This window comes from Microcaecilia unicolor, chromosome 6 (assembly GCF_901765095.1).
Source record: "Microcaecilia unicolor chromosome 6, aMicUni1.1, whole genome shotgun sequence".
NCBI lineage: Eukaryota > Metazoa > Chordata > Amphibia > Gymnophiona > Siphonopidae > Microcaecilia > Microcaecilia unicolor.
Window position 1 is genome coordinate 69923769 of NC_044036.1, and position 24484 is coordinate 69948252.

The window sequence follows — 24484 nt, forward strand, 5'->3', positions numbered from 1 at the left end:
ACAAATGTCCAGCCACCCTCCTCTCCCCCTGCCCTCCCCTCCAGCCACCCATGTCTCCCCCCTGCCCTCCCTCCCAGCACCAGGCATCCCTCCCTCCCACCAAGCACCAGGCCTCCCTCCCACCCAGCAGCACGCCTCCCTCCCTCCCACCCAGCGCCAGGCCTCCCCTCCCACCCAGCGCCAGGCCTCCCTCCCTCCCAGCACCAGGCCGCCTGCCCGCCCTCCAAACAACCATCAGGCCGCCCGCCCTCCGTCCCTCCCTCCCAGCACCAGGGCCCCAACTCCTCCTCTGAAATTTAAAAGGTGTACCTCGGGGTTAAGGCATACCTCGGGGTTAAGGCGGGACCAGAGCTTGAGAGACAGAAGGGAAGGCCGAAGGCGCACCGAGCAAAGAACACGCTTTTTGCTGCCGCTGCTGCCGCTGCCTTAACCCCGAGGTACGCCTTTTAAATTCTGGAGGAGGGGGGGCCCTGGTACTGGGAGGGAGGGCGGGCTGGTGCTTGCTTGGTTGGTTGGAAGAGGGAGGGAGGGCAGGCGGCCTGGTGCTTGGTGGGAGGGAGGGAGGCCGGCCTGGTGCTCGGAGGGAATGAGAGTGGGCGGACCAACGACGGCAAAGGTGCCAAAGGAGAGGGCTCTGCATGCCATAGGGTGGCCATCACTGCTATAATAGAATGATAAATTTGCCATATTATTATAATGTTGCAAGTTTTTAGTTTGAAGCTGATACATTGTTAACAGACTCCTCACAAAATTGCTTCCAACTTTTGACTCCACAGCCCTGCCCTAAGGTTAGAAAACAGCTTGGCTCAAGGAATGACTTTCAACAAACTGGAATGACGTAGCTGCTCTATGAATGATTCAGCACTAAGTTCCCCACGAAAATGTGATGCACTACAGGGAGTGCATCCTTCTGTTCCTGCTCTGGATCTGAAACAAGCGATTTCACTCACTGAACAGACTGCTGGCTATTCGAGGCCAAACAGGCTCTGCACCGCATCTTTATTCACTTGGGGGGGGGGGGGGGGGGGGATATTGATTTAGAGGCATCCAGTGATACCACCACACATGATAGTTTAGTAGCCCTTTGATAAACTCGTAAACCAGTCTGAACCTGTGTTTTCCTGTCATACTGAACAGATCACTGCTGCAACAACGTATCAGTAAAGTAAAACTAAACTGTCTCACAATAATCTAGACCCAATTTATGGTTCCCCTATTGGTGGGTTAAAAATCCAATGCTTGTTGCACTCTACTCCAACAATGAGAGGAAGAATTGACTTCAAAGGATCAAAAGGTGACATAATTATGAACGCTTGGCTGCCACTGGCCAGTTGTCACTGTGGTAACATGTCTGACACCTTATGCTTAAAATCAGAAGGACCAGAGGCCTCACTTTTACAGTCTATATTCATACTGAAAAACAGGCTCAAATGAGCTTTTGTCCTTAGGCTCCAAAGGAGGTTTCTGTCCTCTCTACTCTGCCTTCAATCAAAAAATGTGTACCTTTAATGTATTTCTTTTGTTTCCTTTGTAATTTCATATATAATTATGAAAATTCTAATAAAAAATAATTAGTTGATAGTGCAGATTTGATGATAGGAAGGTTGCTAGAGGGACTACAGAATATTCCTCCAACTCAAAGGGTAAGTGAAAACACGAAGAGTATCAGCCGATTCCAGCAGGAAGAAGTTTATGTTTTATTAGCCAGTAAGGAAGACAAGAAATGCTGGAGAGGGCAATTCTCCACAGATGTGAAATTAGTAACCTTCAGGGTGGGGGGTGGGGGGGGAGAGACTCAAGGGTCACTATGGGTTGGGGGTCGAAATAGAAGACCAAGATCACAAATGCAGAGGAGGAGAAAGAGGAACTGGGTAGGAAGAAAAAGTTCAAATTTTGTTACCCTACTGCTACCTCTCTCCCCAGCTACCCTATACCCACAGTACTCAGCTAAAGAAAGGAAGAAAGTGTGATGTGTGTATGGCCTGTGCTTTTTTTTTTTTTGGTGGCTGGGGGGGGGAAGCTGGGGGGAGGGTTTGGAAAGTCACAATTCACACCTGGCCCTGGCCTTTCCATGGTAGAATCACTCAGCTGTGGTGTTTGTAACAGATTTTTGGGTAAGGAAGAATACCCTGTAACTAGGCAGATTGGACACATCTGGAAATCTACTGTATTGCTCAAAAGTCTATACAAATTAATATTCAAATCCTAAATTAATTTATATGGACTTTTGAAGTACTTTTTGGAATAAGATCGTTGGACTATTGAGGCCTCAGGTGAGATTGTGGGACACCATCCACCACTGTAGAGATAAGCGTAGATGTGGAGTTATTTAGAATATTACGAATTATTCTGGCATGCTAAGCACCTCCCTGCCTGAGATATATTTGGAAGGTGAAAAGACCGAGTCACTGTGGATTATCTGATTCAGATAAGTCTCCTTTTTCAGTAACTTGAATAAGTTTGCTCGGTAGGGTTTAATGGTGCAATGACTGAATCTAGTGATTGCCAGCTGATTGTATATCATAAGTAATCATGAACACTATATTCTGAGAACCATTCTCATTTATTTTAAGCATTGTGCTTTTTTCATGTAATGGCTTGATGAGTTTGTTTTGTTTCTTTTTTCCTTTGGATATTCTATTATATTGTCAAGAAGGCAATGTACTGGGTTGTCTTACATAGTCTCACAAGAAGAGGAATGGAACTAGCTATTGGTTGGGCTCTTGATGAGCTGGCATCCCTTAAACCAAGGAAATTATGCCCATTTTCTCAATAGAAATGATACAAATCTGCTTTACTACAGCAGAAAAGAGCTTTGTGGAAGCTGGAGAAGGCTCAGGTTACAACAGAGTGGGCTGAAGATAGGCAGGTGTGGATGTGTACCAAATGCTTATCCTGCAAATGTTCATTTTGTGAAGTTGAGTCACTCAGAGTATTCATGTTGCAAGGAATAATCCTAAAGACATGTTTTGAGGTGTGAAAGAGCTTTTGGGGGAAGGCAGTGTTGGAGATCAGCCCCTTATCCAGGGTCTGGATGTAGATGTCATGGCTAATTTGTTTTGGATAAAATAGATAAATTAAAGGACACAGTAAGGGACAAACCTGATTTATATGAAGAGGTGGGGTTTGAGAATATGGGGCCTCAGGATTGGGAGGGGACACGACTAGGCACTATTTTATTGTCAGCTGCTGTTTTTTTTTAGTTTTGGAAAGAACAGGGTAAACCTGCCATTAGAGAAATTTTATCTTGTTACAGTGCAAAGAGTGAAGAATCACTGGGATCGGTGAAGGGAAAGGTGTTACTTTTGGACCTTGTTCCTGGTGTTTTTTTATTTAGCCTGTTCAGCCAATGTGATTAGATGGATAGCAAAGTTAGTTAACACATCATTGTTGAAGGGTTGCCTGCCAAGTTTAAAGGAGGTATATTTGTTGCATTTCTATCCCACATTTTCCCACCTATTTGCAGGCTCAATGTGGCTTACAATTTCCGTCATGACATATGCCAGTTCAGAGTACAGATACAATTGGTAATATATATAGAAACATAAATGATATAATGAACAATTGATATATTACAATTGGTAATATATATAGAAACATGGATGATATAATGAACAATTAGGTACAAAAGAGGAGAACACGCAACTGGTATTATTGAACATGGAATACATAATAAATTAGGCAATACTATATAGGGAGAAAATAATCTAATTAAGTATATGGTGGAGAATTACAGTCCAGTTATGAATCATTATGGTATGTCATGTTAAAGAGATGTGTCTTCAGTGCTTTACGGAAGTTAATTAGGTTTATGTCGCCCCACATGTGAATGTGGGACCAGCAGTACAGTGTTAAAGCTAAGAAGATAACTCCAAGGGGAGATGGGAGAATATATGCCTCCTGTCTTCGGAGAACATCTGTTACAGGTAAGCAACTTAGCTTTCTCCGAGGACAACCAAGCATAATATTCTCATACATGGGACTCACTAGCTGCCAGGCTCACAATAAAGATTAATTTTATAACTAAGTAGATAGTGAGCCTGGTGGAAGTAACAGGCCAGAGAGAGTGCAGTTGGATTTTAAACAGTAAAAAGAATCTGAAGGACTGCTTGTCCAAACAGGCTATCCCACTGGCATACTGCTCAAAACAGTAGTGAACAGTGAAGGTGTGGACAGATCACCACGTAGCAGCTCTGCAAATATCTTGAATAGAGGAAGAGCAGAAATGGGCTACTAAGGCCGCCATGGCTCTCACATTATGAATGGTGACCCTGGCCATGGAGGGTCAGCCCAGCCTGAGTATAGGTACAGGATATACAGGGGCTCATTTGCAAAGCACTTAGACTTACAAAGTTCCATATGTTACTATGGAACTTTGTAAGTCTAAGTGCTTTGAAAATACGCTTCACAGTCAGCCAACCAAGTAGATTGTACGCTTGGTGATGAAAATTCCCAACCTATTAGGACCAAAGGATACATAAAGTTGGGAGGATTTCCAATGTGGTATTGTCCTTTTTAGATAGTTTGCTAGAGCAAGCATGCAGTCTAGGGTATGCAGTGCTGCTTCTCTAGGATGTGTGTTTGGTTTAGGAAAGAAGAGAGGTAGTACAATGGACTTATTGAGATGGAATCCTTTGGGAGGAATTTGTAGTGGGTTCAGAGTACAACCCTGTCGTAGTAGAATATGGTATAAGGTGGATCTGCCACAAGGGCTTGAAGCTCACTTTCTGGCAGAAGTAAAAGCTATTAAGAACACTACTTTATACATGAGGAATTTCACAGAACAAGAACAATGTGGTTCATAAGAGAAGTGAGGATGGCATTCAAATTGAGATCCCATGCCACCAGAGGTGGTTTGACAGGAGGTTTGGTAGGAAATAAACCCTTCATTATCAAGGAATGGACTGAAATTGGCTTGTTATCGATTTAGTATGAAAGGTATTTACAGTGCTCAAATGTACTCTGACTGTTTTAGTTTTGACTCCAGAATCCGAAAGATGTAGGAGGTAATCAATAAGAGTAGGAAGAGAGCATGTAGTAGGGCTGAGCGATCTAGCGGAACACCAGAGGGAGAATCTAGAGGTAAGAATTATTCTACAGACTGCATGACGGTTCAATGAATGCAGATCTGTCATCAGGTACCAAGCCGTCAGGGCCGGGCCAGACAGTGAGGGTCTGGATGAAGGAGGGATCCTTTATTCTGTGTTTGCAGGTTTGGAAAAGGATCCAACATAAATGGTTCCCTTGAGTACAATGCTAGGAGAAGAGGAACCAAATCTGACAAGGCCAGTAGGGAGCAATTAGAATCATGGTTACTTGGTCTCTATGCAGCTTGAAGCGTTTTCCCTAAGAGAAGTATTGTAGGGGAAGTGTACAGAAGAACCATGCCCCATTGAAGGAGGAAGGCATCTGGGGATATTCAGTTGGGAGCACATACTCTGGAGAGCTTGTTGTTCTGAGAAGAAGCAAACCGGTCTATCATTGGGGTTCCCCTGTCAGAAAGATAAACAGCTCCTATGAAGATGTTCTGAGAAGCTGCCCAAATCCAGATTTGGACTGCTTAGTGACAGAGGAGGTAAGATCTGGTTCCTCCCAGTATGTTCAGGTAATACATTGCTACTTGATTGTCTGTGCAAACCAGTATAACCTGATTGAAAATACGATTCTGGAGGTTTTGAGAACATTCCAAACAGCTCGCAATTCCAGGATATTGATATATATGATATGATATTGTTGCTCTCGTGGGAACCAGGAACCCTGTGTATAGAGACCGTCGAGGTGAGCTCCTTAACCTGTCATGGAAGCATCCCTGGTTAAAACCTTGTGATGTGGAGGGGGTAGGAACAGAAAGCCTCAGGTGAAATTGTGGGACAACATCTACCACTATAGAGAGTGGTATAGCTGTAGAGTTATTTGAATTTGAGCAGATAGTAATCCCGTGGCTTGGGACCATTGACAGTGTCCATTGAGGAATTTGGAAGTAAAGACGAGTCAATGGCTTTACACGGATTGCTGAAGCCATGTATCCAAGAACATGGAGCATCTGACGAGAAGATATGAGTGGCAAGATGAAATATATTGTTTGCACTTGGTCAAGGAAGGAATACTCGACCTTGAGTTGTATCAAGGAGAGCCCCTATTAAATCTAAGGTCTGTACCAGCTGAAGTTCTAGGAGTTGTATCGCGGACTGTATGGAAGCGCTGGAGGACTCTTGAGAGGCTTTGATTAACCAATTATTCAGGTACGAAAAGATGTGGATGCTCCACCTGCAGAGTACTGCAGCTATAACTACTAGACACTTTGTGAAGACTCAAGGAGCCAAGGTCAAGCCAAACAGTAAGACCTTGTACTGATACCATAGAGCTCCAAAGCAGAAGCAGAGGAACTTTATGTGTGCAGGAAGAATAGATATATGGGTATGTGCCTCTTTGAGGTCTAGAGAGCAAAGCCAATCATTGAGTTGTATCATGGGAAGTAGTGACCCTAGGAGTACCATGCAACACTTCTCTTTGATAAGAAACTTGTTCATGTCTAGTAGATTGAGAATTGGACATACTTTCTGTCTTTTTCAGAATGAGAAAATATCTGGAATAGAACCCTCTACCTCTGTCCGGTGGAGAAACTGCTTCTATTGCATTCTGCTGGAGGAGGGCCAAGAGCTCCTCTCAAAGTAATCTCATTCGGAGGGAGTTGAAACGAGCGTCTAATCCCCGCTAAGTTTTGTTTTGTGTCCATTCTCATTCCATATAGGAATTCTTTGTTATCCCATGCATTTTTGAATTCTGGTACTGTTTTCGTCTCCATCAAGTCCCGCTGGAGGGCATTCCAGGCATACACCACCCTTTCTGTGAAAAAGTACTTCCTGACATTACTCCTAAGTCACCCCACCACCACCACCATACACACAACCTCAGTTCATGTCCTCTATTCTACCGCTTCCCCTTCTCTAGGAAAGATTTGCTTATTAATACCTTTCAAATATGTAAGACATCTGTATCATATCACACCTATCCCTCCTTTCCTCTAGGGTATATATAAACATCCTCAGTTTCTCAAGTCTCTTCTCGTATGTTTTTTGCTCCAACCCCCATATTTTTTTGTTGCTTTACTTCGAATTGTTCCAAGTCTTTTACCTCCTTAACGAGATACGGCCTCCAAAACTGAACACAATACTCCAAGTGGGGCCTCAACAACCACTTGTACAGTGACATCAATACCTCTTTTCTTCTGCTGGTTATACCTCTTTCACTGCAGCCTAGCATACTTCTGGCTAAAGCCACCACCATGTCACATTGTTTTGCTGCCTTCAGATTCTCAGAAACGATCACCCCAAGGTCCCTCTCCTGATTTATACTCATCAGTCTCACCTCACCTCCAATCTGATACATTTCCTTTGGATTTCACCATCCCAAGTGCATCACTTTGCACTTCTTTACATTAAAATTTCAACTGTCAATCCTTAGACCAGCAGTTCCCAAACTGTGGATGCCACGACAAATCCTGACCTCCCTCCGCCGCCACACAAACCACTACTGCTGCTCCCAATCCAGTGTCGCCTCCTCTGTGTCCCTGTTCCCCCCACACACCCCCATCCCTGCTGCTGCCACTACTGCTTCTCTAGATAAGCAACAGCAAAACTAGATGCAGCCACGCAGCGCCGGACTATTCATACACGTGGCTGACGATTTTGCCCTTTTCGAACATCAGTTCCTGTTGCAGGGCACAGCCAGCAGCACATGTACGGAAAGTCTGGACCCACTTGTTTTGCCGCTGCTGCTCATCTAGAAAAGCAGCAGTGGCGGCAGGAATGGGTGTGTGGTGGGAGCAGGGATAGACGCTGGATTTGGGGGGAAGAACAGAGAGGGATTACACTGGATGGAAAGGGGAGCACGAGGGAAGGCAGAGGCTTGATAAAAGTGTGCGAGAGAGAGAGGGATGGAAGACAGAGAGAAGGAGGGCAGATGCTGAATGAAAGGGAGAGAGGAGGGCAGAGGCTGGATGAAAGTGGTGAGGGAGGGATGAAAAGAGGAGGTCAGATGCTGGATGGAAGGGGATAGAGGAGGGCAGACACTGGATGAAGAGGGAAGAAAAGGAGGGTAGATGCTGGATGAAGGGGAGGAGAGAAGGAGGGAATGCTACCGATTTGCTTGCGCAAGCAGCATGGAGGTTGGACCTCGGGCAGTGCACCTCTTCAGCTAGTGGGGCTTGGGCATCCCTGCCAGCAAAGGTAGGACTCATTGTTGTTGGAGGTGGGGTGGGAGACTTGAGAAGAAATGTGTAGCCTAGGGGCACCGAGACCCGAGAAAGTTTGGGAACCACTGTTTTAGACCATTCTTCCAATTTTTGTAGATCTCTTCTATTTTCTACTCCCTCCGGGGTATCCACTCTATTTGCAATCTTCTTGTCATGCGCAAAAAAGGCAAACCTTTCCTCCTTCAGCAATGTCGCTCACAAATATGTTAAAAAGAATTGGCCCCAGTACCAGTCCTTGAGGCACTCCACCTACTTACCTTCCTTTCCTCCAAGCAGGTTCCATTTACCACCACCCTCTGTCCGTCAGTCAACCAATTTCCAATCCAGTTTATCACTTTGGATCCTACCTTTATATTACTCAGCTTATTCATGAGCCTCCTGTGAGGAACAATGAAGGCATTGCTGAAATCCAAATAGATTACATACAGCACACATCATTTATCCAGTTCAATGGTCATCAAGTCAAAGAAATCAGTTTGTTTAGCAGAATTTTAGTTTGGTAAAACCATGCTGCCTTGGATCTTGCAGTCCATTAAATTCTAGCAAGTTCACTATTTTATTTATTTATTGCACTTTTATCCCATTTTCCCACCTATTTGCAGGCTCAATGTGGCTTACAAAGCCCTGTTATGGCATCGCCATTCCAGGGTAAAAGATACAATTAGTGTTACAAAAAGATCAAGGATGACAGGAAAGATCTACGCAAACAGTTATAGAAATATGAATTTCAAAGTAAGGGTGGATAGGTGAAGTGTTATAATTAAGCTATGGGTTCTCGTGGGAGGCCTTGTTGAAGAGATAGGTTTTCAGAGATTTGCGGAAGTTAGTTAGTTATTTCTTTGATTGTTTTCAGCAGAGTTTCCATTATTTTTTCCAACCACCGAAGTGAAGCTTACCAGCTTGTAGTTTCCTACTTCTTCCCTATGAAGCAGGTTCATATCTCTTCTCCAATCCCTTGGTACTTCTTCCATCTTCAAGGATCTATTAAATAAATCCTTAAGAGGTTCTGCCAAGATTTCTCCAAGTTCCCTTAATATTCTTGGATGTATTCCATCTGGCCCCATGTGTACTTCCAGTTTTTCAAGTTGTATATAAATGTTTTCTTCTGTGAACGGTGCAACATCTACTCCTTTCCAATGTATACCCCTGGCAGCCAGCTGTGATCCTTCTCCACGATTTTCCTCCATGAACACAGATGTATTTGTTTAGTATGTCTGCACTCTCTTCATTCTCTATATTGCAGGAGTCGGCTGCTTTCAGTCTTACAATTTCATTACAAGCCTTCCTCCTCTCCTCAATATATCTGAAAAAAAAGTCTGTCACCTCTCTTAGGGCCCTGTTTACTTAAGCCGTGCTATAGTGCATGATAACAATAGAGACACCCATTATATTTCTATGGGTGTCTCTAGTGTTAGCGTGCACGCTAATTTTTAGCATGCCTACAGTGCGGCTTAGTAAACAGGGCCGTATTTAATCTTTCTTTTTTTTAATTTGCTTTTATGAGTACATACTCCCATTTAAAATTACAAAAAAAATATAAGAAAAATTATAACCATGTTGGTTGTACATAATTCAAATGCTACGACCATTTTTGAAAGTACAACATGAGCGGAAACTGCACAAACTTATACAAATTATTTGTGGTGGGGAACAGATCACGACTTGGAAATAGATCTGCAAATTTCATAAAGTTAATGCTCAGATTACTCTTTGTAGCTTAATTCAATGCAATCTATCTTTCCCCCCAGATCTGGATAATCCAGAATTCATTAATTGGAAAACTCATGGTATCTATTACTTATTTTATGTAGTCTCTGAGAAGGGATATTTGAAATGGTTTCCTCTGTTACAGGAGGAATTTCATCTCCCACTAAGAGATATTTGCTTATCTCCAACTTCAGCATTATTTGGCGGATTTAAACCCTAATCATCTACAGTTGGAGATACAAGAGACATTATCTGAGGTGTATACTTTGGATTCTCTGATAAAGGTTCCCTTAAGATTTCATCATAAACACCTTCAAGAGTAGAACCCCTGCATGGGTTATAATAAGTTGGAAGTCTTGAAGTTCAGACCTTGGAGTACAATTACAAGAAGTGCTCTTGACCAGCCTAAAGAGCTTAAGGTCGCACTCAGATTATATGTCCCTTTGAGAAATGCAATACAAAATAATTCTGAGGGTGCACGTTACCCTGAAGGCGGCACAAATGTTAAAACTGCAATCAAATTCTGCATGCCTGAGGTGTGGGCACCTGGAAGCCTCTTTGGGGCATATCTTTTGGACCTACACTTTAATTCAACCTTTTTGGGTATGTATTTTTGACTTTGTTTGCAATATTTGTTCAGCAACAGCGAGGCCTACTCCAGACATTTTATTTGGCTGTGTTCATTGACCTTGCCCCTTGAAAAATGCATATGACAAGCATTCTTGAAATGGACAATATTGATAGTGCTGAAAATTATTTTGTTGCTTTGGATTTTTCCATAAGGGCCATCAGAACAGTTATGGCGTTCACAGATGATTCTTCTGCTTTCCATGGAGAGATGTAAAATAACAGACTTAGCTTCCAAGCTCAGATAGCACTTTCAAAAGACATGGGACCCTCTTTGGAATACCTTTTAACGTCAAGGGCTCGAAGTCTGATATTGAATTGTTAACATTTGTTGCTTTTTGGATGTTTACTTTTAACTCTTTTCATAGAAGTGTTGTATTGTGGCAATGGTAGGTGGAAGGGGGAAGGGATGAGGGATTAGGGGAGTCAGGAGATAGTGAGGAACTTTATAATGTAACTGTACTGAGGTAAGGTGTCCTCTCTGTTTATACATTTTTGCTTGGAGTTGTACTGCATTGTATAAGACGTTATACTCTTTATAGTTCTCTTGTTTGGGCATGCTCAATAAAAATTTTCTTCTCATAACAATAAGCAATAACAAAAATCAAGTCCACATCACGGAATACGAGAAAACCGAAAGAAAATCAGACTTCATAAATCCAATGGATGGACGGAAATACAATTTAAGATATCAAACTGACCGTATCAGTGACTTTGTGGTGTATGGTATACAGTGTTTGTGCCGCAAGTTGTATATGGGGAAAAACTACACAAGCGTTAAAAATTTGAATTAATGAGCACAGATCATGTCATGCCCATAAAAAAATCAGAGGCCCCAATTGTAGAACACTGATACATTGAAAAATGATTTTGAAGAGTTACAATGTTTTGTGATTGATTTAATTAAGGAAAACACAAGAGGTGGGGATAGGGGAAAATTATTACAGTTAAAACAGAAATGGATTTATAAAATAGTATACATCCTAGAGGTATGAACAGGACTATCATGTGGAAAGCCTTTCTTTGATGTATTAGCTGAATGTAGATAGCTCATAGGGCCGTTGAAACCGGACGAGATTAACCGAGATTGGTGGCTAGTTCTTGGTGTTTTTGTTAAAATACCATGCGCCATTTTGAATTGGTAAAATGAGTGGGAAGAAGAATCCACATAAGCCGAGAGGTGAGTGTGAATTATAACTGGTAGTTCTGTAGAGCAAACTGAGCCAGTTTATAAAGCTAAGTTGTGATTTCTAGCTATCAATTATTCAGTTACTAACATTAGTAGTAGGAAAGAAGTTGGAGACTAATGATATTGCACAGTGGAATCTGCAAATGATGTTGTATAGACATCAGAATATGAGGTAAATAGAGTATCTGAAGTCTATTACTCCAGTTAGAGAGACTAAAACCTAAAGCTGTTAAGGACTTTTCGGTAATTCATGAGTGTTTGAATTTAAGTCCTAGCCTACAGGTGTTTTGAGTTGGAAACCAAAACCATTTGACATACGGGCTGAAATATGGCACTTTGTTTTGACTTTGATTAGACAACTGAGAATGGAAGTTTTTATATATGCTTTCGACATCCAGTTGTCTCCTTCAGAGTAGGATGTCTCCGTGGCAATGAAAAGGCATAATCATTACTTATTTTCCGTACAGGAATGGTCGGCTATCAAAAAATACCAAACAAACTACATGTCTGAGGATGGGGTCTGCGATTCGCGACTCCTTTCCCGTCGTCCCAAGGATGGGGTCCGTTAAGTCTTTGGGTGTTATCAGCCCAGAATATACTGGACAGGACCACATAATGCATGTTTTAAAACTAATGTTTATGAAATTTAAGGTGGTTAGTAAGTTCAAGTGTTATATAGAGATTAGTGATTTAAGGACTGTTATGCGAGGGTTGGTTTTAAGTGTCAGAGTATTGTAATGTCTTGCATAAGAATCTTCCAAATAAATATATGTGAAAGATCCAGGTGATCTACAATACAGCAGCTAAAGTGTTGTAGGAGACTAAGCATCCAGAGAACACCCCCCCCCCCCCCCCCACCTTATTGGCTCAATTACATTGGCTCCCCATTAAAAAGTGTTGTCTATTCAAATTGTTGGACTATAAATTTTAAGGTGTCTCAGAAGGGGAACCTCAGTATTTGAGGTTTATTTCAAGGCTACATTCCCAGAAAACACTTGAGATCCTCCCAGGGTATTTGTTGGAAATCCCATCTTTTAGGACAGTCCAATGAGAGAAGTCAGATTAACAGTGAGTGGATCACAGCTTTCCTTTGAAGCTGAGGCATTCTTCATCCTTGCTTCCTGAATAGAGGTGGGAAATTTTCTGTGTGTGTGTGTGTATGTATATAGATATATATGTATTGCTGTTTATTTTAAGATTGCATGTATACTCTTATTATGTTCTGTGAGTACATTTAGTCTTTTTATTCTGCCTTTGCTTGTTTTATTTATTATGTAAACCATTTTGAATGTGTCTAATCAAGAAAATGGTATAAACACTTTAAATAGTTCATACCTACCTCTGGCCTACCTTCTCCTCCTCGATTCCACTTCCTTCTAATTTACAGATTAAGTCCTATAAAACAGTAAAAAAAAAAAAAAAAAAAAGATACAGTAAGAATGAAAAAATTTAAGCAATTTTACCTCTCTTCTTCATAGTCCCAACTCTTAACAGTTTACTAGAAGATCTCTGCTTAAAGCCCCGAGTTACATGACAGACTTGATCAACATACCAATTAGAAATACATCTGAATCAACACGATCTTATCTAAATCTGCACTACCCAAGCTGCAAAGGACTTAAATACAAAACAACTCTAGTTTTTCCTATATAAGCACACAACTGTGGAACGCATTACCAAAAGCCTTGAAAATGACGTACAACCACCTAAACTTCCGGAAATCACTAAAAACCAACCTGTTTAAAAAGGCATGCCCTACCGATACAACTTAAATGCCTAATCTCTGCAACACAAACAAACTAAAGCACGTAATGGACATAACACAACGCTTCTGTTCACCACCCTGTATTTGTTCATACTGGAGCCTGCAAAGGCCTCTCTGGTACTATGTAAGCCAAATTCAGCCTACAGATAGGTGGGAAAATGTGGGATACAAATGTAACAAATAAAAATATATAAATAAATAGATCTGAGGCTAGTTACCACCAGTTTTGTTCTTCCTCAGTCCCTCATGGATATATACATACGCATATACATCCCCATCTCACACATGTACACATCCTCTCCCACACTTGTCTTTGGCAGTAAACCTCAGCTCTGCAGCTGTGGCAGGTTGCAGGATGGGCCTCAGCAGTTCAGCATTATGAGATATGAAAGATTTCTGTGGTACAGGCTCTGGCAAGCTGCTGCCATTACAGTCTTGTACCTGGGTTCTTGCTTTCTAATTGCTCCTATAAACCCAGAGAGCAAGAGCGAGAGTGAGAGAGAGAAAAGCTGGACCTTGATGTAACAGCATGCTAGGAGAAAAAGGGTGCTAGATAAGGGGAGGCCAAAAAAAAAAAAAAAAAGAGTGTACGCCTGGGGGGGGGGGGGTGGGGGGGGGGGGGGGGGGGGGGGGGGGAGGGGAAGGAGGGGGAGAGAACACCTGAGAAGTAGGTACACCCAGGTAATTTTACGTAATTTAGTAAGAGCTCTTCATGTGCTTTCTTTCCCTTACCTTGACCACCGTGCCTCACTTTATTTATTGTTCCTTCTTTTTTCAGTCCTCTCTTTTTTGCAATGTGTTTTGCGGAAACTATTCCTGTTTTGGACCAAACCTCTCTCACGCTATCAGATACAACATCTTCACATTATTCCCACCACAGGAAATAACTCTTCTACTAACATTTCTATCCATCCCACCACCAAGCTTAAGATAAGCCTTCTGAATACATGTTCTTTGTGCTGTAAACATTCTCTGATCAAGAATCTCAATACATCACAGAAACTAGATATTCTTTGCATGGTGGAAACGTGGCTCACTAATTCTGATCTCTCTTACTCAACTCTATCACTGTTCCCCAGCTATTCTTTCCTAGCCCACAATCACATAGACTGAAAAGGTGACAGCCTAGCAGTCAATTACCCATCTTAGGCTCAAGACGTTATCCTATAGCTGCTTGGAATCCCTTACCTTTAGTCTTATGGCATCTCCTCCTCCACTTAACTTTTTTCTACTCTACCATGCCCCCCCCCCCCCCCACTTACTCTTTTCAATTTTTACAACACACTCTCACTGAACACTGTCTCACAATTCCAACCCGATTATCCTTGGAGATTTCAACATACATCTTGATGACCCAGCATCAACTCTCTCCACTGATCTCAGCACTCTTATTTCTGACCTTAACCTCATCCAATCCACTTCTCTACCCATGCACAAAGCAAGTCACACCCTTGATAATATCCCTCTCCCATCCTTGCCTCTCCCTTGGATGGATCACTTTCTCCTTACTTCATTGTGTTCCAACCTCTGTATCTCCACCTAAGTCTCAACCATCCATCGTAATCTCTCCAATCTATCCTCAGAGACTCTGGAATCTAACTTTGGTCCATCTCTTCCTGAATTCCATGAAATGTCTCTCTCTGAACAAGTATCTCAATTCAATTCCATTTAAGAGGTTTTTGATCACATAGACCCTCCTACTGCCCCAGGCTCATGGTAATCTGTGGGACAAAAACTCTGGTATTCGCCCAATCAAACTTCTTAGGACTCAGTTTTGCCATGCCGAAAGATGCTGGCAACATCATTGTACAACCACTTCTCTTGACACCTTTAAAGACATTGCTTCTATATACAAGGTGGCCATTCTGAAAGCTAAAAAAAAAAAAGATTACTATTCACAATGCATCATTAAAGCTCCTAATCATTCTGCTCTTTATACCATTGTAACATCACTTACTACCCCCTCCCTCCTTCAACAGATGCCAAAGACTTTTCTCCCTCGGCACAGGCCTTAGCTGATTTCTTCTCCGACTAAATCCAATCTCTGTAGGACTTGTTCCCTTCAAATTCTCAACAACCAAATTTCTCTCCTCCCTCTTCTTCCCCTAGCACACTTTCTGCTATACTGCACAGCTTCAATATACCCCCTCTCTCTCTCAGCAGTTACTGCTACATTACAATCTATCAAACCTACCACAGCCCCTACATGATCCTATTCCATCTACTATTCTTAAACGCTATCTCACTATTCTGGGATCCTATATGGTCTCGACCAATCTTTCACAGGCTCAAGTTCCCGACAATTGAAAAATCGCTATTCTCTGACTGAGATTATAAGATCCAAAAAAGCAGTCTTCCTCTTGCTCCAACTACCGTCCAATTTCTAGTTTACCTTTCATCACCAAACTCACAGAACATATTGACCTTTCTCAGCTCACTGAGTTCCTCGACAAGATTAATGCACTGCACCCAAACCAGACTGGGGTTACTACCTTTATGCATTACCACTTAGATCACTAATTCAGTGTTTCTTCTCTCCCTTGACCTCTCGGCCACATTTGATCTTGTAGATCACACCATCTTACTACAACTCTTCCACTGCATTGGCATTAAAGGCAATGTATTGGACTGGTTTAACTCATATTTGTCATCCATGGAATACCTAGTGAATCATCAGGGAACATCCTCTAGATCCTACCCCCTGGCATGCGAGTTCCCCAGGGTTCCATTCTTGCCCCAGCCCTACTTAACATCTTTATGGCACATCCTAACTCTCCTACAGTCCATAGGTTTTACAGGTTTCATATATGCAGACGATATTTAAATCCTAATGCCTCTAGAACCAACTAACTCCCAGGAAATTCATTCCCTTAATGACACTCCTTCACAAACCACAACCTGGCTCAATGACAAAAAATTAAAACGCAACCCTAAGAAATCTAAAGCCCTCTTTATTCTCCAACCCACCTACTATGTCACTTTCTACACTGCTTTTGCTTTGCGGAGTACAGATCCCTTTAGTTTCATCTCTTATACTACTTGTAATCTTCCTTGACCATGCCCTGGACTATCAAGCCCAACTATCATCCTTGGTTCAGCACTGCTTCTTTAAACTCTGCCGAATCCATTCTATTAAATCATTACTCTACCCATTGGCTCTCAACATCCTGATTCACTCTTTTGTTCTCTCACAGTTGGACTACTGTAACTCTCTCTCTAAAGATCCGAGACAAAAATATGTATGTCATATTCAGCTAATTAAAAATGATCAAACTTATTTCAGGCTCACAGAAATTTGATTACGTTACCATATTAAAGATGCTCACTGGTTACCCTAACTCACAGAACTGCCTATACAATTCTTCTGGTCTTCAAAATAAAACAAACAAAAAAAAAAAACTCTGGGTTCCCTCCCTTCATGACATACCTCCTTATTCTGTACAGCCCATCTCGTGTGCTATACTCATCACAACATCATCATCTACTGGTCATACCCTCATTAGATATGATACTACATGTCACTATTTTTTCAGTAGTAGGCCCCACTCTATGGAATGCCTGGACCCTTCACCTTAGGCCATTGACATCTTTAACAAAGTTTAAAGTAGATTTTAAAGCATTCTTGTTTGAGGATGCTGTTATACTCTCCTAGGTTGCCTTTGGGTGGTGTCTGTTGGTCAGATCAGAACCATTCCCCTCTCACTCTGCCATAAACTGTTGCTCTATCTTTCCTATCTATGAATGTAGTTCTGTTTTATCCCCCTCCTATAATTTTTCCCCCTTATTTCCTTCTCTCCTACTAATTTAGAATTGTAAGCCACATAGATGAAATGACTGATGTACGGGATAGCAAATCATTAATAAACCTGAAACGTATATCCTTTTTTTTTTTTTTTGGAGGGGGGGTATTTAGAATATGAACTGAATTTTTCAATGTAGGATATTCAGAAGCTTTTATCTTCCATCAATGAGCTAACCTCTATACTCCTATGGTTCTTCATCCACATTTTCACCCAACAATTAACTGGACAGATAACTTCTATTGTGGAAAGATCCTGATCAACTCACTTCTGAAAAACCTGTTACATTCTTGAAATGATTTATAAACTAAAGCTAAACATGTGTCATTTAGATATACCCTCTCTCTTTTCAGTGTATTGTTCACAGTTTTCTACTAAGTATAAAGACTGTTCCCCAGTCACTATATGGATGGAAGCTATTAAGTAGTACATTTAAAACAAACTGGAGAAAATATTTCTTCATTCAATGTGTAATTAAACTCTGTAATTTGCTGCCAGATAATGTGGTAAAAGCAGTTAGCATAGCAGGATTTTAAAAAGGTTTGGATAATTTCCTAAAAGTCCAAAAGCCATTATTAAGATGGAATTGGGAAAATCCACTGCTTATTTCTAGGATAAACCGCATAAAATCTGTTTTACTGTTCTGGGATCTTGCCAGGTGTTTGTGACCTGCTTGGCCACTACTGAAAACAGGATACTGAAGGACCTTCAATCTGTTCCTGTATGGTAATGCTTATTTTCTTATAAAGGTATGTAGAAATATCTATTTGCTTTCTAGATTTTCAGTTTAAAAACATTTAAACTATTTCCAAGATAGTACTTTATCCCAGAACCTTTTTTATTTTTAACTTGTTTTTCTATGAACTGAACTGGTGATTTCTGATCTCATTTTCTTACATCCATTATTAGTCATGGCTGGGCTCCATTCTTGCAGTCCTCCTTTCAACTAAATCTCTCCCATTTAATAGGGGTGGGGAGGAGGGATATCATGGGTTCTGTGATGACAGATTTGCATTAATAATGCTAAGGACAACATATGGCATTGTATATCAGGTCCTGCCCCTTGCTGAAGTCACCTTTAAAAGTATACAACCCTTAATTTTCAGTCAATGCAAACTTATTGGACAACATTTTGTTCATTAACAAAGTATGGTTAATACTAAGCTGTAACATTCAATGAAAAGTTTAGTATGAAGAAAGTGTACTATTTACAAAACAAGCAGCATTATTGCTTTTAGAGTTACTCTCAAAGGACAGTAAAATCAAGTTGCTACAGACTTACATTTATCAAGTCTGAAATCAAATCATGTATTTTAGATACTGATATACTTGTAAATTACTTTTGATCTGGAAGATTTATATCTGTATTCCACTTTATTATAATGAATGTTAGACAAATGTATGCTCAGTCAATTTAAAATCCTATATTAGCTTTTCTCAACAGGAAGCAACGTTGCTAACGAAGTGGTAAATTCAGTGTTAATGAGTGGCTTCACTGTTACCACCTCAGAGGTAAAACCTTCCATGTTCCACCCATCTGTTCTGGTGTTAGGGGTTCAGAAGAAGAACAGACGCTTCCCATTTAAAGCAACTTTTTTGATACCCCCTCAACAACAGGGTGGCAAGCTATAACATTTTCTTTGAAACTATAGTCTTCATTAGTTGTGTCATAAAAATCTTCTACAACTTCACCTCTGAAGATATTCAAAACATAAGATCAGATAACTTATGCAAACAAATTCTAAGACAAATCCATTTTAAATGAATATCTTTATTTAAAAAGAAAAATGATTACTATCTACAATATAAAGCCCATTTACTACAAAGTGCATATTTTCCAGTGAAAATTGGCAATACATGCTTTAAATTGCAAAGCACCAACTGTTTTCTATCTTAATTACAAGTTTTCATTATTTCTCTTAAAGTCTAGCTACTATAATAAATTGTATAGCCATTACTGCCTTTAGCCACATACATCAAGCATTAAAAATGCACATAGGTCAGATCTGTCATCAAGATGACTGATCATCACTTAAATGCCTCAAGCTAATTTTATTGTCTCAGAAATCTCAGACATCAGTATTTTTGCAAACTATCAGCACTTGCTATAACACCCTTACTACACTACATCTTGAGGTTACTACAAAAGAAATGAGGTGATAATTGCATATTAACATAATTATTCTGTAATCCCTCTGAGCAAATTTCCTGGGTCACTCAGTAACCCAGATTATATGCAACCTTCCTATCATCAAATCTATGCTGTCCACTTTCTGAGCATTAATTATTCTTTTTGAAGGAAACTGCATTTGATGTCATTCTTTTATGTACATTATTTAATTGTATTTATTTCAAATAGGTTAACATCTGTGTGTAATGCCACCTTCCACTGTGCAACATGGTTTTTACACAAAATTATTATACTGCATGCATTCAATGTGAGCTCATTAAAACTATGCTGAACACCTAAATATATACAACTCATGTATTGTCACTATTGGCATTCACAACTTAATCTAACACACCATTTTGTCATTATCTTATGACATTTAGTAAAAAAAAAAATTCTGCTTTGCTGTTTAGTTTATGTTAATTGCGAACGTATTTTGTAAACAAAAATCATCCATTAGGACAATACTTGTCTCTCTTGGCAAGAAAACAATGTCAAGAGCAACACAACTGAAATTAAGTGGCATTTTAGCACACATGTATCACTACCAACACACATATTAAGAATTTTTTTTAGTTTGAGTTTTAGCACATAAGCCCTTAAGCACCTGGTAAAACAGGTGTGTTTCAGAATAGGAAACAACTCACACAGCAGATACTTTCACTAAAAATGTCCTCTTAACTGACAAACAATCTCATTACTCTTCTAGATAATCACTGCTTTTAATGAAATGACTTACCACATCACAACACTGAGCGTCAGTGCACAGCTCTAATGCACAGCTTTCTGCATTAGACCCTTATTCACATAATGCACAGATTTCTGATGCAGGTAAACATCCCAATAAGGGGATAATGCAGAAAGCCGCGCATTAGAGATGTGCACCAACGATCAGCACAGACTTTTTCTAATGTATGAATTACAAATTGCACCAGTGCAGTAACCCTTGTTAGGGAGTCTTGATTTTGCTTGACCTTCTCTTTTGTACAACAAAAGCTTATTTGTGATTTTGCCCACCAACAGCAGATATAGTTGGTGGTTTAGGGGTAGGGATTGGGGAAATTCCAGCTCACTTGGCTACCAGTGCAACATTCATCCTTCTAAAGTAAAGGGTCTCCTTAGGTTGCCTCAACAACAAGAACACCACAAAATTCCGTCAGCATAATAAATTCAACAGAGAACTTATCTCAAAAATTCAGGCGAAGGGGCATGTCTGCTAGTTATTTTGCAGCTTGAGTGAAGTAGAGGTACAGGCCCTTTTGAACTTTGCTGAAACCGATTACAGCACTGTGAACTTTAGAACCATGTCAGGGGTGAAACTCCAATTAAAAAGGCAAGATCAACAGCCAAACTATCACAGCACGTTACCACAGATGTACAATAGTGGGACACGACCCTCTGTGTGGACTTTTTAAATGGTCTGTCTGTTGTATTTAATGTGCTAGTGAAGTTTTTTTGAGACAAGATATGGAGGAACAATGCTGATAAAATTCCTATAGTAACAGGAAGGAGACAATATAAGGAGCTACTGTCGTAGTTTTCTACATCAGGAACAATATCTGAGTGTTACCAAGAGTTGCTATAAAACAAATTGCTAGGACACAATTGTGTGTGATGAGAATGTGAATACTGGTTTAATCAAGAGATCAGCATCTTGGGATGATGGAGGGGGAGTGTGAGCAAGCTATACCACCTACGTTTTATAAAAGAATGATGGTGACAGAGGGCAAGATAGTTGTGGTTTTCAAGGAGGTTTGGTTCTTCAAGATAGTAAGACAATTTTTTCCGATTTTATGATTCCATATTGGAATGCGCTTCCAACTGATACTCGAAAAGATGCTTGTTATCTCTCTCTCTCTGTAAAAGAAAATCAAGACTTGCTTGCTTAGTTTTATTTTAATGATGGATAGTTTTTACTGAATTTGCTGTACTCTATTTGTATTTTAGATTGTATTATATTTACTTTGAACTTGAAATGATGCAAGCCACAGATACTTTTAAGGGTGGGCGGCAGAATATAAGGATGTGTTGGTATTGAATGCACCTCTAAGCTTTACAGAGACAAGGTGGTGGAGGTGGCAGCAGCAACATTTCAACTGATTCAACTCTGTCTCTTAAGGGAGATTTTAACATTAAAGTGTATCTGCAGAATTAAGCTATTAATAGATTTGGGGAAAAAAAGCCACTATATCAGTACTGTGTCTTATTCAATTGGCTACCTCTACCACAGATGAAGGCTTAGGTCAACAGCAGGAAACAGAGTTCTCTCACTATCAGTTTTGCTCAACGGTCAGATCACTAACTTCCTTGAGGATTAACTGGGATGGATGGAAAAGAATCAAAGGAGTGCAAGACTGCTGATGGTAAAAGCTGGGGAAGACTGGGATATTTAAATGGGTGTGTATAGATAGATAGAGAGAGCGAGAGAGGGAGGGATCAGGATGGGAGGGGCTGAGTATGAGTGAGTCGGTTTCAGGGAAAGTGATGACTAAGTCCTGACTTCTGTTTGGTGTGAAGAAGCAACAAGAATTTAATAATGCTCTTGGATTGCTAAAGAACTTGTTGAGATGAAGAGTTTTTGTCAGCTGGAACGGAAACTATAAGAGAAAAATAACTGGTATGAAACAATGAGACAATGCACTGTCCAAGGCAAAAATGATGTTTGGCTGCATTGAGAGGGGCATAACCAGAAAAAAAGGAGGTGATAATGCTCTTGTGCAAGCCACTGGTGAGAACGCGTTTGGCATATTGTGTTGCTTTGGAGGCCATATCTTGCCAAAACATAAAAGGACTTGAAGTCATTCAGAGGAAAGTAATCAAAATGGTGTGTGCCTGCATTAGAAGATGTATGAAGAGAGACTTGAATATGAATACCCCGGAGGAGATACGATACAGATATTCTTGAAAGAGTATGGAACAGTATAACGGAGAGTTAATAGAATTAGAGGACATGAAATGAAGTTGCAAGGAGGGAAAATTAAAAACATCAGTATCACACAGACTACAGGTTCTACATGCGAAAACATGGAACTCAGAGGCATAAGCTGACCCCCTTGAGATCGAGAATAGGGCTGAAGAAACCCCTTTCTTCACAACCAGCCTACCTTCTTCCCAGGGAACCAGCTCCACAGCCCTCAACAGCAGCAGCCACTGCAGGGTGGACACTACCACTAATCCCCACCCACCTGTGATGTCATCAGTGTCCTTAACAAAATCTCGCAGAGGGACAATATCAGGGTGTCTAATCTAGAGACTTGCATGGGAACGGGGTTTGCGGGAATCCCGCAGAACCCGCGGGATTCCCGCAGGGACGGAAGCAGTTCCTGTGGGGTTCCCGTGGGGACGGAAGCAGTTCCTGTGGGGTTCCCGTGGAAGTGTATGCTGCACTTGGGCCAGCCTCTCACCTACCGAGTACCAAGTTCTTTGAGTGCTGTCTTCTCCTCCTCCTCCTCCTCCTCCTCCTTGCTTTAACAGCACAGATGTGGAAAGCCTCCATTAAGGAGGTGGTAGCGATACAAATGGTGACGAAATTCAAAAAGGCATGAGATGAACACAGAGGATCTCTATTTAGAAAATGGAAGTTTTAAAAAACCTAAACTTAAATGGCTGCATGTGTGTGGATGTGTCACGTGACACTTACATGGTGACTCTGGCTGTGATGAACCAGGGCCGATACCGGGAGACCTGTACGGTCTGTCTCTCATATATATGGCAATCTGGTTTTGGATGGGCTGGAAAGGGTTTAGACAGCAACTTTAGTGGCTGGAACATGAGGACAGTTTTGGACAGACTTTTACGGTCTGTGTCCCGCAAATGAGAAGATGAATAGGCTGGAGTGGGCTTTGAGGGCAACTCCATCAGTTGAGACATAAGGATAGGGCCAGGCGGACTTCTATGATCTGTGTCCCAGAAACGCCACAGAAAGACCATAATCAAGTATATAATATCACATTCATTGTTGATTTAATCATGAATTGATAATGATTGTGACTATTGGGCAGACTGGATGGACCAATCCGTTTATCTGCTGTCATTTACTATTACTATTAATCCTCTCTGCTTCCGGGCTGATGCGCAGACCTCAGCTCTGACATAAGCATGAGCATCAGATGTCACCTGACCTACTGGCGCATGCATGTGGTGATCTCTTAGCACACAGTGCCAGTGAATCAGAGAAGTCTTATATGTGCGCATCAGAGTGTTCCAACTTCCGTTTCTTCCTTGCCTGCAGTGCTGCGGCTCAAACCCAGAGACAGAGAGTGGACAGGAATTTTTTTTTTAATGTACCATTAAATTCTTGTGGGTGACAGGTTAAATTTTTGTGGGGACGGGCGGGGATGGGTAAGATTCCCCATGGGGACGGGCGGGGATGGTTTAGATTCTCCATGGGGACGGGTGGGGATGGGTTAGATTCCCCACGGGGACGAATGGGGACGGGTTGGATTCCAGTCCCCGTGCAACTCTCTAGTCTAATCTGAGCCACTTTTACCATCCTGTTGCTGCCTTTACTGTCTGCGAGAATGTATGTTTTCTACAAGTTTTCCATCAAGATACTTTGTCCATCTTTCTGCTCAGCAGTGCAACACTAAGTTCCACCCACCTGTGACATCAGCAACCTTAAAGTGTTATCAAATGGACTATATCAAGGTGTCAAGTCTGAGGTAAGCCACAGAAGGGGCATGTCAAGCACCTTAGTGTACATCTGTGTGTGCAACCTTAGGGGCAATTTGTATTAGGATTTTAAAGTTGTTTTTATTGGAAGAGCAAGTTAATAATTAGGGTTTTTTAATTCTCTTGTGGAATAGTATAGTAAAAATTACTATAATGCATTGGTTACCTTGATTATTTGCAGTCCTTTTGGGCTCTCGTTTTTCATAGACTGAGGATTTATTTACTCACAAGTTTCATATTCCAGTTTGGATGTCTGTGTCACATAAGCAAAGCTACAAACATCCTCCTCACTCTATATATA

At 41.1% G+C, this 24484-nt stretch overlaps 1 protein-coding gene across 8 annotated transcripts in view; it reads right to left on the bottom strand.

The window, feature by feature from the left end:
• The window catches only part of ZNF644 (zinc finger protein 644), a 292172-nt gene that overhangs the window by 146378 nt on the left and 121310 nt on the right, over positions 1-24484 (bottom strand). For 7 of the 8 annotated variants that reach the window (XM_030205642.1, XM_030205644.1, XM_030205649.1 and 4 more), the window contains one exon: positions 13117-13172. The gene's annotated coding sequence lies outside the window, so the exon portion shown is untranslated. The remainder of the gene's footprint in view (positions 1-13116; positions 13173-24484) is intronic. The other variant, XM_030205650.1, reaches the window with a different exon arrangement.